The 18,322-nt window shown below is 34.6% G+C and overlaps 1 pseudogene; it reads left to right on the top strand.

Moving 5' to 3' along the window:
- Window positions 1-14,235: 14,235 nt before the first annotated feature.
- LOC116914674 lies at window positions 14,236-15,897 on the top strand (annotated as a pseudogene).
- Window positions 15,898-18,322: the final 2,425 nt, after the last annotated feature.

Genomic DNA, 18,322 nt, shown 5'->3' with positions numbered 1-18,322 from the left:
AAAGTAGACAAGCTAAACTGTACATAAGAAGAGAAACATTTGATATGTATTTGCTTCTTGATCCTCCAAGCAATTCAAATTATTTAATTAGTTAAAAATACTCATCGACTCCATAACACATTCTCAACTGTGCCTGCACTTAAGCTGTCATACTTTTGTGATCATCATGCTTTTTAGAATACCAATTCTTCAGCTTTGCCTTTCAGTATTTATTTGTGTTCAACCTGTTCCAAAATTATAGTTCCCCCTTTTTTCATAGAATAATCTTTTTATTTCTTTAAACTCTTAAATGAAGATCTCAGGCTTGGTTGTTGATACTGCCCCTTTTATCATATACGATTAGCATATCTCAAAATCATACCACCTGGTGAATAAGGAAAACATCTATTTCAAATTAGGTATTAGATCTCAGGTTTAATATATTTCATTTTATAATTATTGCACAATAATTGCACAGATGTATAATCTGCCCCAATGACATGCTAGATTCAGTTCCTAAAGTCTCACAAGTATTACCTTCTTCTTATATAGTCTTCAGAAAGTAGCTAATAAAATATAATGTAGATATTACCTCAAAGGGTAGCTTAATATTTTTAAAACTTGTATTTATGATAGGATTTCAAACTTTACAAATTCAAGTTTTCAAAAACACATCTTCATTATTTTTCTACTTTCATTAATTAACAGGAAACATGAAACTACATTTGTGATGGGGGTTTAGTCTTTCATCATTTATGAAATAGTAGATTATATAAATACAATACTCTGCAAAATAAACACCATTCTGTGATAATAAATGTCTTTGTAGGAAGTAAAAGAGTAACATCCATACAAGTGTGTTCTCTAGTAGTAGAGTACTTGACTAACACACCCAGGTCCTGCAATTGATATACACTACCACCAAAAAAAACCAAAAAAAAAAAAACCAAAAAAAAAACAAAAAACAACCCTCTAGGCATTATTGTTGTTTGCTTGCACATATGTTTGATACAAAAGCTTTATAATTATAAGATGTTCAGTAACATATACAGATACTTTGAAAAATTTGGACCAGATATTAATGATTTCCTAGTTGAAGATATTGATGTCAAGTGATATTAAATAATCCTGATATTTTACTTATGAATTATGCAACTGTAATATAATTGAAAAATATTAATATAATTTTGTATTTTGGATCTACTACTCTGTTGTTTACAGAATCACTGACAAAAGTCACAGCGACACCCAGGTTAGGACCCCAGATGCCAACTACTCCTTCTTGTCTGACCACAGTCATCATCTCACTCTTCTGTTCCACCACTCCATTACTTTCTGTCCTCTTTGACTTTCATGTCGTTCATAAGAAACAGTGTATTTGTGAGAATACATCTATTATGAATATTATCTAAAACTAATTTCCTCAATTCCTGTGTTATCTGAAATGGAAATTATCTAGTTAGATATATGTAAAAATAAAACCTTTGCTAAACATAAGTAAGAATATCAAAGAAATAAAATATGTTAATCAATGATCATTGATCTCAAGGAAATAGATTCACTGTAGTGTAATATGAGAGGTGGAACATGTATTCATTAGTTATAGTTAAATTGCTGTTATAAGATTGAACAATGGTCAATACAATTATGTAAATTCAGGAATATATTGGGACATTTCACTCACTGCTGCACCAATCATCAGAAGTGCACAGGTTTTTTTTTTCATTCTTATACCTCCTCCTATTCCTTTATACATTATCATGAACTCAACCAAAGCAGTAATTCTACTTAAAGTCATTTTACTATATAAACTGGTATTTGAATAAACAAATCTCTTGTGTCTCAATTAAATGTTATTATGAGACAGATATATATTAGCCTAACAAATAACTAGTAACAGTGCTACTACAATAATTTAAAAATAGTTTGTTGATTGTCAATAATAATGACAATATTTATTCATAATTATTATAAATAGATGAAAAATGATGGAATCCATGAAGTCATTTGTATTACTTAAAATATATATTAGTAACACAACTTTAAATGTCCTGGGTGTCTTCAAGACATCAAATGTAAGCAAGCAAGCAAATCTAAAAGATTGTTATCACAAGTATATGACCATTAGCAATATTATAATTATATTTGCAACAATTATACTCTACTGATATTGGTAAACATACAGATAATGAGGTAAAAGATACTATTACATATTTTGTACAGGAGTCTAATGGTAGTGAATGTTATTTTTTAATAATGTTTATATTATAATTCATTGGTCCTTTGCTCTTAAAACTTTTATATAATATTTATTTGGGGAAGGAGTGTGTTCAAGATAAGTTATCCAATCTCACCATACTCTGTATGGTAATATTTAATACTCTCAAATCTTTTAAAATAAATCGTCAGAGCTTATGTATCTTTCTCTTTTTATTTTTATTTTATTGAATATTTTTTATTTACATTTCAAAAGTTATTCCCGATCCCAGTTTCCTAGACATAAGCCCCTTATCTCATCCCCCTCCTCTTTCTTCTATAAGGGTGTTCCCCTCTCCATCCATACCCCTTACCGTTTCTCCCCCCAAAAATTCCCTACACCAGTGGTCAGCCCTTGGCAGGACCAAGGTCTTCTCTTTCCATTTATGCCTAGCAAGGTCATCCTTTGCTACATATGCAGTTGTAGCCATGGGTCAGCCTGGGTAGTGGTTTAGTCTCTGGGAGCTCTGGTTGGTTGGCACTCTTGTTCTTATGGGGTTGTAAGCCCCTTCAGCTCTTTCAATCCTTCTTCTAACTCATTTGATGGGAGTTCTGTTCTCAGTTCAATGGTTTGCTGCTAGCATTCAACTCTGTATTTGACATGCTCTGGCTGTGTCTCTAAGGAGACATCTATACTTGTCATGATGCTATACTGGTGTGCACAAAGACCCATCTATCAAGCAGATAGTTGGTACCTATAATGAATACTGGGAAACAGCAACATTTATGTCTGCTATAATAACAACTCAACATAATTTTATACTTTCAGGCAGTTCCACAGCTCATAAAATGCAGTAATTTACATGCAAACTGGTATGACTGTATTATTCTATTACCAATTATAATCTTATATACATTTCTAAGTTTCTTCCTACATCTGAAACTTCAATTAATTTAGAGACTTTAAGAACACAGTGAATTTCACAATAAGAAATTCTGCTAATAAATGCTGGATATCTGAAAATCTTGTTTTTAGTAAATTCATCTTAATATGAATAAAACTACAATTGACTGTGGATATAATAGTACTTTTTATAACTGGTGTTATTAAAATTAGAATTTATATTGAAGTTAATATTTATTATTAATTATATTGAAAGAAACACTCCTTCATATGACACATACTCTCATAAGATGTAGAAAACTTTATTTTCATGTTTCCAACATTTTAAGAAAACACATTAATTGAGCACTCAAGTTTTTAAAGGGTTTTAATGACTCATAAATGGGTTCTTCTTCTTTCTCCTATATTATATTACCATAAGAAACTAGAAAGATAGTATACATGCTTCAAATTAAAAATAACATTGACTATCAATATCTTTTGGATGAGTTTCTTAAGGATATGAACATTTACTTAATATTTTTCTGTTACTAATCAACAAAATTGGGAAAACAACATTTGAAGTGGTTTATACTCATGTTTCATAGTATAGATATGTAATAACAGATTTGATCAAATATGCATGTATATATATATATACAAGTAAACATTTATGTGTGTATGTATGTGTGTTTGTGTGTATATAATATTCATAATCATACAATCCTGAAGAAGGTTACTTGCCATAATAGTTTATGATAATGCCTGAGAATACCTTTATATATAGAAACAAGCAAAAGCAGAAAAAGCACATGTTAACTGGGTTTATAAAACTAGCAAAGGACAGTCTTTCTTTAGCCTGAGATTAAGGAATGGAATGACATTTAAATGTTAGTCTAAATATTTCTGATACAGAAATTGTTATTGGGTTTATATCCGCATTATTCATTTATAAGTTTGCCTTTGGAACAATCCATTATTTTTTTTAAAGATGATGCTGTGCAGCATAGTGGTGCGATTATATAATCTGAGTACTTACATGATAGAAACAGGAGCATCTCGGTTCATGGTCAACCATAGAGATAAAGAAAGCTCTAATCAACTTAGATTGCATGAAACTCTTTTCCAGTACTTTTTTCAATAGAAATTTAACAGTAAATTATATATGAATTTTCTTTCAAAATTTTCAAAATTTTCAAAAATTTCTTCAATTTTTGTATGGGAAAATGTCTCAATATATTTGTATTTAATACTTTACCTGTAAATAAATATTTTCTTTCTTTTTTCCTTCTTTCTTTCTCTCTTTCTTTCTTTTCCTCCTCTCTCTCTCTCTCTATCTCTATCTCTCTCTCTCTCTCTCATTTTAAGTCCTGAATGATACCCTGCCTCCCAGTCCCCCCTTAGAGAGTCCCTTTCCCCATCTCCCCTCTGTTTCTCCTCTAAGAGAGTGTCCAGCCCTCATAACTCTGAAAGATTAGTCTCATCTTAGCACATTGAGGCCAGAAAAGGCAGTACAGTTGGGGAATGAATTCCACAGACAAGCAGTAGCTTCAGGGACTGCCCTTACCTGGTTGTTGGGGAACCAACATGAAGATTGAGCTGAACATCTGCTACATATATGCCAGGAGTCTCAGTCCAACCTGAGTGTGCTCTTTCCTCTCTGGTTCAGTCTCTGAGAATACCCAGGGGTCCAGGATAGTTGACTCTGTTCTTCTTCCTGTAGAATTCCTATTCCCTTCAGGGCCCTCAGTTCTGCCTCCATCTCTTCCCTAAGAGTCTTGGACTTTGGTCCGATGTTTGGCTGTGTGTCTACATCTGTTTTACTCAGCTACTGAGTAGAGCCTCTCAGTACAGCAATGCTATACCCTTATCTTCAAGCATAACAGAGTGTCATTAATTGTGTCAGGGATTGGTTCTTGCCCATGGGGTTGAGTCTCAAGTTGGGCCGCTCGCTTGACCATTCCCTCAATCTCTGCTCCATTTTTGTCACTACATTTCTTCTAGTCAATAAAAATTTTGAGTCAAAAGTTTTATGTATGGGTTAGTGTCCTCATCTTTCCACTTGGGGTCCTGCCTGTCGTCAGGAGGTGACATCTTCCAGTGCAATATCCTCAGCACTATGGGTCTCAGCTAAGGGCATGCTCATTGGCTCCTGAAAACCTCCCCCATTCAAACTCTCTGGCACTTCCTAGAGATTCCCCCCTTTGCCTCCACTCCAACAGCAGCAGATTTCCATTAACTCTAGGACCTCTGGTCCTTTCTCCTGCCTCTCCACACACCTGATCCCTAGTCTCATTCCCTACCACATCTCTTCTCCCACCCAGGTCTCTCCGTCTCTCTGCCTCCTATTTATTTATTCGGCATCCTAAGTGAGATTTGGGCACCTTGCATCCTTGCTTTAGCCTTTCTTTTTGTTTAACTTCCTTGAGTCTATGGACTGTATCACGAGTGTCTTGTACTTTATGGCTAATATCCAAATATCAGTAAGTACATATCATCCATAACCTTTTGGATCTGTGTTACTTTACTCAGGATGATAATTTCTAGTTCCATCCATTTGCCTGGAAAATTCATGATGATCATTTTTAATTGCTGAATAGTATCCCACTGTGCAAATGAACCACATTTTCTGTATTCATTCTTTGTTTGACAGGCACCTGAGTTATTTCCAGATTCTGACTCTTGTGAATAAAGATACTATAAACATAGTGAAGCATGGGTCCTTGTGGCATTGTCATGCCTCTTTTGTGTATATGTGAATATGCCCAGGATTAGTATAGCTAAGTCTTCAGGTAGAACTATTTCCAGTTTTCTGAGACAGATTCGTTTCCATAGTCATCTATGGGTCATACTGAATATATGAAAATTTCAGGAAAACAGTCAAAATCATATTAATAAATGTTCAAACATTTCAAATATTGCAGTCTAGTAAGATTATAATTATCTGTGTATAATTTGTACACATGGATAAATTATGTAAATGAATCTCTCTGGAAAGTGAGTAGGAAGATCAGAAAGTAAGCCTAATATATTCTGATATTGAGAGATATCCATAGATTTGAAAGTTGTTGGCTCTCATAGTTCTCATAGTTGATAAATAAAAGACTAGAGTGGGTAGATGAAATATAAGAATGATTGAATTTCTATCAGGATAATCATTAGTACAATTTAGTGATACAGAAAATGTTAATAGAAATTCAGGTGGATAAATTCTGACATCAAATAATCAACCAAATAATCAATCGAAAATATTAATGCAGAGATTTTTTGATAAATTGGCAATGAGCTCAAGTAAGAATTGTAAAAGAAACCCCACACCTTAAGTCAAGTCATGTATTTGAATGTCAAATTACAAATGACAGCTCAGAATGAGACTGATTAGGAGAAAGAGCAGGAAAGTTTTCTGAATTGGATTGTGCCATTGGGGTTAGGTTAATTTTAATGGCTTTCTTATTTTGTACCTAGAACATTACAAGAACAACTATATGAAGAACAAAAGTATATCCCAGCATTGCTAAATGATTTCGAAACAATATTTCCATTTGTTATAGACCGTGGGGATAGAAGAAACAGACGTAAATTTCCTTTTATATTTCTTTAAAGCTATGATTATTACCTTCTTCAAATTTTAGTGTGATTATCAAAGTTTTTAATAAACATTTATTCTGTACTAAATCATTTGTCTTAATAGATTCCTTTTCAGGAGCCTATACTTTCTAGTGTGAAAATATAAATTTAAATAGTTTTCATCAATAAATTTTAATTTAGTAGAATTTTAAGTACCTTAATCTGTCATATTTATTTTATGGGAAAAATAAGGGGTAAATCATTGTGTTCAATTGTCAGTACCTTAAATCTGTTTAAAACACAAATGAAGAAAACAGTTGATATTTCTTAGAATAGATATATTCTTAATTTTTTTCACATAAATTTTTTCAGTCACTCAAGCATAATTTTCTCTTTTGCTTTAGTTTAAATGCTTTGATCATGATTAAGAATGGAATCTCTTTAGATATCCCCAACCCACCTACCACGCCTGATAAATTTCTAAGATTTTATGATTTGAATGATTTACAAATGTCATCATTACAAATGGGGAATTCCAAATTGGTTAATATAATATGAGGTCCTTTATTATAATGCTAGATATCTAGTTATGTGCTCAGTAATCCATGATAAAATTAGGTTTGCAAAAATACTTGTGGATTGTTATGTATAAAACAAGTGAATAAAGTTGATTAGAAATACTAAACCAACTATTAACAAAAATAGACTATGATAATAAAATTATTTGTGACATTTCTTTATTAATTTTGTACTGCATATGACACATCATTAATGGGTTTACCTATAACCTGAATAATTTTCTTTAATGCTTACAGAATCATGAATTTTTCATTATTTTTTCTTTCAGCTACATTCTGTATATTTCTTATATAAATTAACTGCCAAATTCATATATATATATATACATATATATTATTTAAAATAGACTATATATATATATATGTATGAATAATTTTCTATATTACCTGGTTATCCTTTCATTAATAAATTGTAACTAAATAAGCTTGTTTTAATTCATATATTCTTTATATAAGTCATACTTTAGGCCATGTCTTAATATAGTATGTTCTAGATAAAATTCTCTCAGGGAACATCAGCCTGGACTAAATCATCTCAAGAATCACTAAGTTCAGATTCACTTATGCTTGTGAAGCTAAGAACAAGAGAGAGAGACAAGAGTGAAAACTAAAATACAGTAAAAGGGAGATTAGTACAGGAAGCACTATAATTTTAGTTACCCAATCATAAAGATATTATTTCATGAATGTTGTGGTAGTCTATTTGTCAGAGGAAAATTACATGGCCCAGCCCACATTAATGGAAGGGAATGATACAAGACTGAAAATATCAACAGAGGCAAAACCAATAAATAGAAGGCAACCATGAAAGAAACACATCTTCTTTATTGCTTCTGTATTTCTTTTGCCTTGCATTGCTCTTGCTTGGAGACACTGAAAAGCTGACAACTTTCCAACATGATTCTTAGATAACTGTGTGCCATAAGAGTAGTTGCCACCATTTATATTAACTCAAAATCACCTAACAAAGGACTTTACACAGAAGTAAATTAAGTACACAGAAGAGTCAAATTAATAGCATGAAATTCACAGGCATTTCTCCTTGCCTTCCTATACTTCTATCTTAATTCCTTTTGGACGGTTATCTTTGCTAATTATTCTGGAGTCATTCCAGCCTATGAAGGTAAAAAGACATAGGAAAACTAGATGCTAAAACTTCTGATTATGATGCACCACTGCCTTCTGTGAACAGAGAAGGACAGGATATGGGGATTAGATATGGGGAATTTCAGGTTTCAGAGCCAAACAAATAGAAATGTTCAAATTAAAATTAGGATCATCTAGCACTGGCTCTGATAACTTGGTTTGTGGTGGCCTATATTTTTATTCCTTCTAGTCAAGACATTGCAATTAAGGCCACTGTCCTTTTATAATGGAAGCAATGTGTGTGAAACTCATTGGTGCCTCTGAAGTAACTACCCAACTCCTCACTTCGATCGCTCTTAATGGTATGTGAACAGACACCTTCATTGGGAATTGAGACATTACTCCATATACATTATTTTTGTTCCCTTATTTGTGGGCACTACATACTAATTCTAAATAATAATTTCATTTTATACCTATTTGAAAATATTATTTATTATGTTTCATTTGCAGTTTTTATTATTTATGATGACATCATCCCTAATAATTACTCATTTTGAAGCATAGAATTGCTTTTAGAATGAATTTCCTAGGATTCCTTCCTAAGGATATTTTGACTTTCTCTGGTATGATTCTCTCTTTCATGTCTGCTCTGAGGAGCAGTAAGCAGTCATCTCTACACGCTGAAATGTGTGCATCCTCTTCATGGAAGACTCCATGGACATTAACTCTGGCTCCTCTGAATTATTTTTTGGTTGCAAACTAAAGGTTGACAAAATTATACTCTACGGATAATGATGCAATTGTTAATGATGACCATGATTACCAATTATCAATAAAAGCAGTGAGGTTAAAAGCAGTGCCAAAGGATGAATTACATATCACTAAGGTAGAGGCAATAAATTAGTAAGGCAGGAAAATTATACTAACATATAGAATGATCTGTAACTCCAATTATAGGTAGAACAAACACTTGTACAACCAATAGTTTTCCTTTGGGAGCTTTAAAAGTACACTACCTCACTACCTGTGGTCTTATGATTGAAGTGTGGTTCAGAGCCAGTGAATATTAGTGGAGAACAGCTGGTAGTTAGAGAGGAAGAAACAGAATCAGAAGATAAAAATGAGAATGAGGAGAATGAAAAACTGATAGCTATATATGGAAAGGAATCTGCCTTCAAAATGATAACAAAGTTTCACACACACACTCACACACACACATACACACATACACACACACACATGCACACACACACACACGAACACACACACACACATATATATATGTATATATATATATGTGATAATGATAATGATTTAATTATGATGATATTAATAGAGGTGATAAAGATGATGAAGATAGTTTAATGATAAAGAAAGGACAGGAAATGGTCCAGCAAAGGAAATCACACAGAAAGCAAACAAGAATGAAAAAGTCTTTAAACCGTGAACACCAAGATCAAAAAGTCAATAATCCTAAAGAAAGAGGAAAAAACCTCCCATACATCAAAAGGAACCAGTACTATAGAGGACATTAAGGAAAATTTAAGCAATTTTTAAAAATTGCTTAAAAATTTAAGCAAAATTTTAAGGTAATGGTGTGCTTCTCTTTCCAATGAGGAAGCCAAATTCATCAATTATATTAATTGATATATTAATCCATCAATTATTACCTCTTGTAATAAGGAGGTTGTAAAAGATATCTGGTATGGACGAAATCGCTTAAAGAAAAGGGTTTAAACTGTTTGAACTATTCCTTATTTCATTTCTGTAGTCTGGCTGATCTTTCTAGACTAGAATGTTGTCCAGGTTCCATTACCAAGATTGTGTTGTACAAAATGCCTACTTAGTTCTGAATGACAGAACTTCACCTTTTATTGGTTTTAAGTATGTGTGGGATGTTTTGGTAGGACACAGTAATAGTAGTGATCAGCCAGCAAATGTCAGTGAGACAAAGAAATACATGTGAAATAAACAGTATTTCAATAAATTAAAAAGGCATGCCCTCAATATAAAGTCTTTGATTAACATACCTGTATTGTGATTTTGTAATTTAAAGTATGTCTGTGGTAATTACTATTTTTGTACTGCTGGATTTGCTATTATTAATGTAAGATATATGTTTATGCTCATTTTATTTTGAAACTATGTAAATATATTTAACTGTGTCATATAATTCCTGTATGTTACTATTTCAAGGAAGAGGTAGATTCAGAAAGGTTCTTATTAAACCTAGTTTAATTTTGACATTATCTGGTTGCATATGTTTGATTCCTTGGTGTTACATCTTTGAAGGCAATTAAACGCTTTCACATCATGTAGCTGCTATCTAATTTCAGTCATACATAAAATACATATCATATGTACATAAACTTTACAGTGCTGTTTGTTATACTGTGTTACTGTAAGTTTGACAAGAGAATATTTAGAATGAAAATAACCTTTCAGCACTTTTCAGGTATTTATCTCCTATTGTCTACCATATCAATTTCCTTGTTACTTTTACAATGTATCTGACATGATAATTCAAAGGAGAATGGCTTATGCCTCAACATGATAGACTTATCAGCACAGAGACTGCATGACTGCTGTATGCCTTATTGTGGGAGCTAAGGCGGGACAATTAACATCATAATTCTGCAAACAGGCATCATCAAGATAGAAGCAGGACAGGTTTCTAACTTTCATGCTCCACCCCAGCCACAACAATCCATTTCCATCAGCTAAGCCCCATTTCCTGAAGAAGCCATAGTCTCTATATGAAGAAACAGAAGCAGGAAACAAATTGTTCAATCACACAAGTTTAAGGCAGTAGGGATTCATGATATCTATCTCTAAACTTTCTTTGTCACTGTTGTTGTTTTGTCTTGTAGTAAAAATTTATTTTGAAATTACATGTTGTCATGTGGGTTGCATATACATGAGTGTGGTTACCAGAAGAGGCCAGAAAAGAATACTGGATACCCTAGAGATGGAGCTACAGGCAATTCTGAATCCCCCAAATTGGTGTTGCATTCTAAACTTTGGTTTTTTACAAGAGTAGCAAGTGCTCTTAACTCCTAAGCCATCTCTTTTCTCTCTGTTTCAATTATTTACGAAAAATAATAACTACTTTGGAATAATTCTCTCAATAGTAAATCTTAACAGACTGCTTAAAAAGTATTGCTGTCTATAATCAAAACAAATCCTCATATTTGCATTAAAAATAATCCTAGAAATTTTATTTTTGTGCTTAAAATTCTGCTACTGTTGATATAATTTTTTATCTCACAGTTCTTTACATGCTCTATTCTATAGGTAATTATAAAAAGATAATAGTAATGTGTTTAAAAACCTCAATATTTTAAATGTTTACAAATGGGATCACAGGGTTTATTATTTCCTACACAAATTAATTTTCATTAATCTCTTTCTTATAAAATTACTAGTGTTAAAAAAATTTTAAAGTTACATGTACTTTCAGTTAACTTTCTTCCCCTAGGAAATATCTGAGTTCTGATCAAGAGTTCTTTTCTTCTAAAAGACATTTTATTTATTAACTCCTCAAAATACTGTTGAAACACATTTAGTTTGTGAACAAAACAATATTTTAAATTCATATTGAATATGCACTTGAAAAATCCCACGTATTTGTTATTTTAAACAGTCCATCTACTTATTCAGTCACCCTGAGACAGACAAACTGCCTTTAGAGTCCCCTTTGTGCAGTACGTTCCCCTTTTGGGGTCATATTTTCTTTCCTTAGCTGAGCAACCTAACATCAGGATGATGGGTGGACCAGAGTTGACATTCCTAAGTCTGAAACAGGACCAATATTCTAAATATAATTTCAAACAGCTCACTAAACCCGTGCCTAATCGTGACTTAGTACCTAATTTCATGCAAAATTCTTAGAATGCCTGACACTCTAAATGCCTAAAAACCTTCATCACTACCATGTGCTAATAATGTATTATTGTGTAAGGTACTGGAAATTTATACTTATTGATTCCAGCCAGTTTTAGGCTATGAATGTTTTTCTCTCCAATCTCAAACCAAATCAGAACATGGAACTCTTGAGTAGCTGGCCTAAATGTAACCAATAGTTTCGTTTTTTTTGTATCACTAAAAATTTTCTGTGTCACCTCAAAATCTTTGGAATCTTTTTATTTTTCTAGAAAGCAGAGATGTAGAATTGAAGGCTCTGTCACTCAATTCTGACACTTTTCAGTTTGGGAATCACAGTATATTTGTTTTATAATTAATTAGTATTTAGATTTGCATTTCAAATGTTGCCCCCCTATCCTGGAACCCCTTCCATGAGTTATTTACCCCATACCCCCTCCCCTTTACTTCTGAGAGATTACTCTCCCACCTAATCACCCACTCATTCTCACCTACCCAGCCACTCATGCCTCTAACATCCCCTTTCCTTGGGGCATCAAATTTCTACAGGATCAAGTATATCCTTGAGTATTCCACTGAGGTCAGGAAAGACAATCTTCTGCAGCAGATGTAGCAGGGCACACGAACAGCCCACATATGTACTTTGTTTGGTGGATTACTGACTGGGAACTCTGAGGGGTACAGAGTAGCTTTTCCTATGGAATTGCATCCCCATTAGCTCCTTCAGTTCCTCTCCTAACTCATCCATTGGGGTGGCTGACCTCAGTTCAATGGTTGGCTGTATCTGCCTCTGTCTCAATCAGGTGCTGGTAGGGCCCCTCAGAGGACAGCTATACTAGGCTCCTGTCTGCAAGCACAACATGACATTAGTAATAGTGCCATGGTTTGGTGTCTGTGCAAGGATCTCAAGTTGGGCTTGTTTCTAGATGGTCTTTCATTCAATCTCTGTTCCTTCTAAATATGTCTAATGGTATTGAAGTATCCACACTTCAACCTTCCTTCTTGCTAATCTTCATAGTGTCTGTGAGTAGTATCATGTGTATACTGAACTTTTTGACTAATATTCATTTATTTGTGAGCATATGCCATGTATCTTCTTCTGGGTCCGGATTACCTCATTCAGAATGATATTTCCAGTTCTATCCATTTGCCTGAAAAATTCATGATATTCATTTTCAACAGCTGAGTAGTGTTCCATTGTGTAAACAAAACACATAGTCTGTATCCCTTCTTCATTTGAGAGACATCTAAGTTGTTTCCAGCTTCTGGCTGTATAAATAAGACTGCTGTGAACATAGTGGAGCATGTGTCCTTGTGATATGGTGGAGCATCGTAAATCATGAAGTTGTATTTTCTCCTTGGAAACGGACATTTTCCTATATGTATATAGCCTATCACATTGTAGGAAGTAGATGCAGCTCAACTTTCACTTTATCAGCAATGGCCTACTTTCCTAAGGTGACATGATTAGAGTAACTACTGTTTCAATGTATTACACCATGCTGCTGTAACTGGAACGACTCAAATCATGACTTCATTTAAAAACAACCCTGACTCACAATATAAGAACCTTTTTTATTCTATCACATTTGTCCCTGGAATTAGTCAATTACTGACATACTTTACTCTGTAACCTACTAGATTTTGAGGACAAGCATTGGGATTAGCCATTTAGCTTCAAGAGTCACCAAATTTTTTCTTATTTTTTTCTAGTGTCTTCTTGGTAAGCATGATTTGACTCTGAAGAATGCAGCCTTAACCAAATGTATAAAACTTGATTAAAACTTTATAAAAAACATAGTTTTTACATAAGGAACTATAAAACAAGCCTGTTTAAATCAGACATGAAATTAAAGACTGACTCATTCTTAATTTTTAAATCACCATTGTTCTTAGTATTCTCACAAGTATAGGAATGATAAAGCCGGTATTATACCTTCCTGATTTGGGTTATTATTTGCAAATGAACATTTTTATCAGCTTCTTGAAATATAGCTTTAGCTGCCCATAGAGCTACAGAGTCGCAGGAGCCAGGCGTGGAAGATTTTGGGAAGCTTGACTGAAGAGGAAATAGAAACTGAGCAGGGGGTCCTGGAGGGAATGGGTATCTCTACTCGCTCCAAAGACCCTGGCTTTGTAGAAAGAACTGACATTCCCCAACCCTCCAAATTCCTCCAATGGCCATTTGCCCATCCACAAGCCCTATTAAAAAGAAAAAGAAAACCGGCTTACTGGACAGTAACAATGAGGAGCAAGATAGACGGAATGACTTCTATTCCCTGATTCGACACTGGGAAGGACAAGTCTTTTTCTGTCAGCTCTGTCCCCAGGTTTATCATGCTAAGTGTCTGAGACAGACATCTGAACCAGAGGGGAACTGATTTTGTCTGGAATGTGGGAAGATTACAGTAGCAGAATGCATGGAGACACAGAGCAGAGCCATGACCATGCTGACCACAGAACAGCTGTCCTATCTGCTCAAGTTTGCTATTCAGAAAATGAAGCACCCAGGGATGGATGCATTCCAGAAGCCCATTCCACTGGAGCAACACCTTGACTATGCAGAATATATTTTCCACCCCATGGACCTTTGTACATTGGAAAAGAATGCAAAACAAAAAAAAAAAGATATACAGTTGTACAGAAGCCTTCCTGACTGATGCCAAGTGGATCCTCCACAACTGCATTATTTACAATGGGGGAAACCACAAGTTGACATAATAGCAAAGGTCGTCATCAAAATATGTGAGCACTAGATAAATGAAATTGAAGTATGTCCAGAATGTTATCTTGCAGCTTGGCAAAAACAAGACAACTAGTTCTATGAGCCCTGAAGCAAAACTGGTCTGGGCAAAACTGAAAGGGGTTCCATTCTGGTTAGAGAGAGCTCTGAGAGACAAAGATGGACAGGTTGATGCCCATTTCTTTGGACAACATGGCAGAGCCTGGGGATCCAGGCAATAATTGCTACCTCATGTCTAAAGGAAGCCCCTTTTGGGGGCTGGAGAGATGGTTCAGAGGTTAGGGACACTGACTACTCTTCCAGAGGTCCTGAGTGCAATTCCCCGCAAACACATGGTAGCTCACAACCATCTGAAATCGGGTCTGATGTCCTCTTCTGGTGTGTCTGAAGACAGTGACAGTGTATTCACAGTGTACTAAAAATAAAATAATTCTTTAAAAGAAAGAAAGAAAGAAAGAAAGGAAAAAAGAAAGAAAGAAAGAAAAGTCCCCTTTTCTGCAAAAAAGACTAACAGTATCTTCAACAGTGCCATTCAAGAGATGAAAGTGAGGAACATAGAGAGGAAGTTTGGGGTTTTTAATTACTCCCCATTCAGGACGCCCTGCACTCCCAATAGCCAGTACCAAATGCTGCTCGATCCCAGCAACCCCAGCGATGACACTGCCAGAGAGAAGACAAAGAGGAGAAGGTGAAGCTCAATTTTGACCTGACAGCATCCCCCAAGATCCTTCTGAACAAGCCCTTTCTGAACAGGGGTGCCGGCATCAGGATCTCCCTGTCTAACATGCCTCATTCCCTCACCAGTATGAACTCTTCTGTGCACATTGGCTCTGATGTGGAGCAGGACACCAAGAAAGAAGGCCCCATCCAGCCACTTCAGCACAAGCAAGAAGTCCATAGACTTCCTTGATAACATCACAGGTCAACCCCAGTTAGGAGAGTTGGCTAGGAGGCCACTTGGGGCATTCTGGCGCCCTTGAATGGCTCAACCATAGCTGCAAGCGTGCAGCACCAGATTCCAGAGACGAGGGAAGTACTCCCAAAGGCCAGCTGGGGTCATTCTTAAAAGTTGGTGAAAATGGCCACAAAACCTGTAGGGCCTGAAGCCAATGTCAGAGCCTCTTAACTCTCCACAACTGTGCCCTGTGACTGTTTTTTTCTCATTATTCTGTAGTTGAAAGCTTAGTTTTTGATACTTTTGTGTTAGGGTTAATTTGGATCTTAAGTGAATCAAGGTGAAAATTGGTTCCCCTGCCCAGTTATCAGACCTCCTTCAAGGTTATCTTTGTCCAACTCTGGAGACGACACTGATCTCTAATGGCAAGACTCCCACTCAGCCGATGTGACTTTGGGGAACATATCCAATGTCTCTATGCCTTTGTCTTTCCACCTTTATCGTGACAACCATAATTGGCTACATGTAGGCTCTCCTATGTGTAGACTCTGTTGAGAACAGAATGAGTCAGGACACACAGTAGGACAAGAAGACTGACAAGGACAGTGTTGACCATGGAATTGTGTTTCCTGGTAATTTCTAATGTGCTATCTAAGAGGATCTGAGGGAAAAATGCAATGAAGGGGTGACTTAAGTAATAGTCCAATCTACTTGGTTGGTCTTGGAAGAAAGGATCCTCCTGCTCCGGCTTCCATGCGCTGGGATGACAGGTGTATTCCACCACAGCTGCCCCATTCAAACCTGCTTGAAGTTAGCATGCCATAAAATAAAGTGTGCTCATGTGCAAGTTCAAAGAAAAAGAAAATGAAAAAAGAAAAAGAAAAAGAAATATAGCTTTAGATGGCATCAAATTTCATGCAACATCGTTTCCAATAATAATTTTCATATGGCTATTGCCTTCTTTAATGGTATGTATTTGGGATCTTCTATATTTTCTCTTTCTATTCAAAATTATTTTATTTACCAGATAGACAAATTTGCTTATTTATATATTTTCAGTTATTTCAGCTTCTCTTCTCCAAACATATTCTCGTTCTCCCACTCATTTGCAAATCACAATCTTGATATCTATCTCTAATATACGCAACACTTCTCCAGCTGTTTTACATGACCATAATACAGTGACTAGCAGTTTCTTACCTAAAACAGTCAAACGATTCTTTATAAATGTACAAAAATTCCTTTGACATTAAGTTCAGCTTTTTATTGACATCATTTACCTTCCTCAGCTATTCACCCCACCATTTATGAAACTTAATATACATGGAACAATATTTTAGTATTCAATTATAAACACAATTAAAGTCCTTGTCCTTCAAACATTCTTACGAAAGTGAAACATCAATCCGTTTACAATATAGGCGTGTTCTGCACATTTACACAAGAAATGATGCACTCTTATTGTTCTGTTATTAAGGTCACATAAAATGCTCTCTAGCTTTACATAAAACAAGCTATTTCAAGGCCTGCCTTAACTCTAACTCTTCCTTCTATTTTTATCTAGTTCCTTCAGTTTGTCCCCTGTTTCTTGATCTTTCCCACTTAACATTTTCACCAACCTGATTATGAATGTTAAAGAGGTGTGTCTTCTTATTATAATTAGAAGATTGCATCAAAGGGAAATGAATTCTTTCTTCTTACTGTAACCAAATCTGATAATCTTCTGACAGCTCTAGTAACATTAAACTAGTTGTTTCATTTAAACTTTGCTAACAATTTTCAATCTACCTAAATTTTTCTCTTGAAATTATAACTTAACAACTCAGTCATTAATTGCCAAATGTTATCTATCAGTCCACCATTCTCTGTAATAGATAATTTACTTAAATATTTTCAAAAGTAGAATATTCATTCTAGTTATTTTTTCTTACTCAGACAAGTTTAAAGCTAAAATTCTGATTATGCATATATCAATATTCAAATCCCAAGCTCTTTCCCACGTTTGTCCCCAAATCTGGTCAATCTGTAGAAAATATTATGCAAGTTATTATTTCTTCCTCTGTGGACTTAGAAATTCTCTAGCCAGTTTATTATATATAAAACTTATGTGATTGATTTTCCTGAGACTGTTTTTTATTTCTTAATGCCTTCTGATCCTAAAATGGAAATTAGGAAAATGTCATAATATCCAGTGACTTCATCAACATAAAATAGAATTCCACCTGAAGACAGGAAATCCTTAGCAACATTATTTCCTAATAACAAAAACACTGCTTCATTTCAAAATGAAACGTTACTAAAATAGAAATTATTTTATAGGGATTCTATTTCTTTTTCATCTCAATGCATACTTCTCCTACTAGATCAGGCCATGCAGACTTCCCATTATTTTATCAATCACAAGTGAACACATTGCTCTGGTTAGGGACAATATTATTTCTTAATTCATTTGAAGATGATAGTGCCATCTTTATTAAAATTATTTGAGGTTATGTACCACCAGATTCTCC

The sequence above is a fragment of the Rattus rattus genome, chromosome 13 (genome assembly GCF_011064425.1).
Source record: "Rattus rattus isolate New Zealand chromosome 13, Rrattus_CSIRO_v1, whole genome shotgun sequence".
NCBI lineage: Eukaryota > Metazoa > Chordata > Mammalia > Rodentia > Muridae > Rattus > Rattus rattus.
Note: the sequence above shows the minus strand (reverse complement) of the source record. Positions and strands in the feature narration are given on the sequence as shown.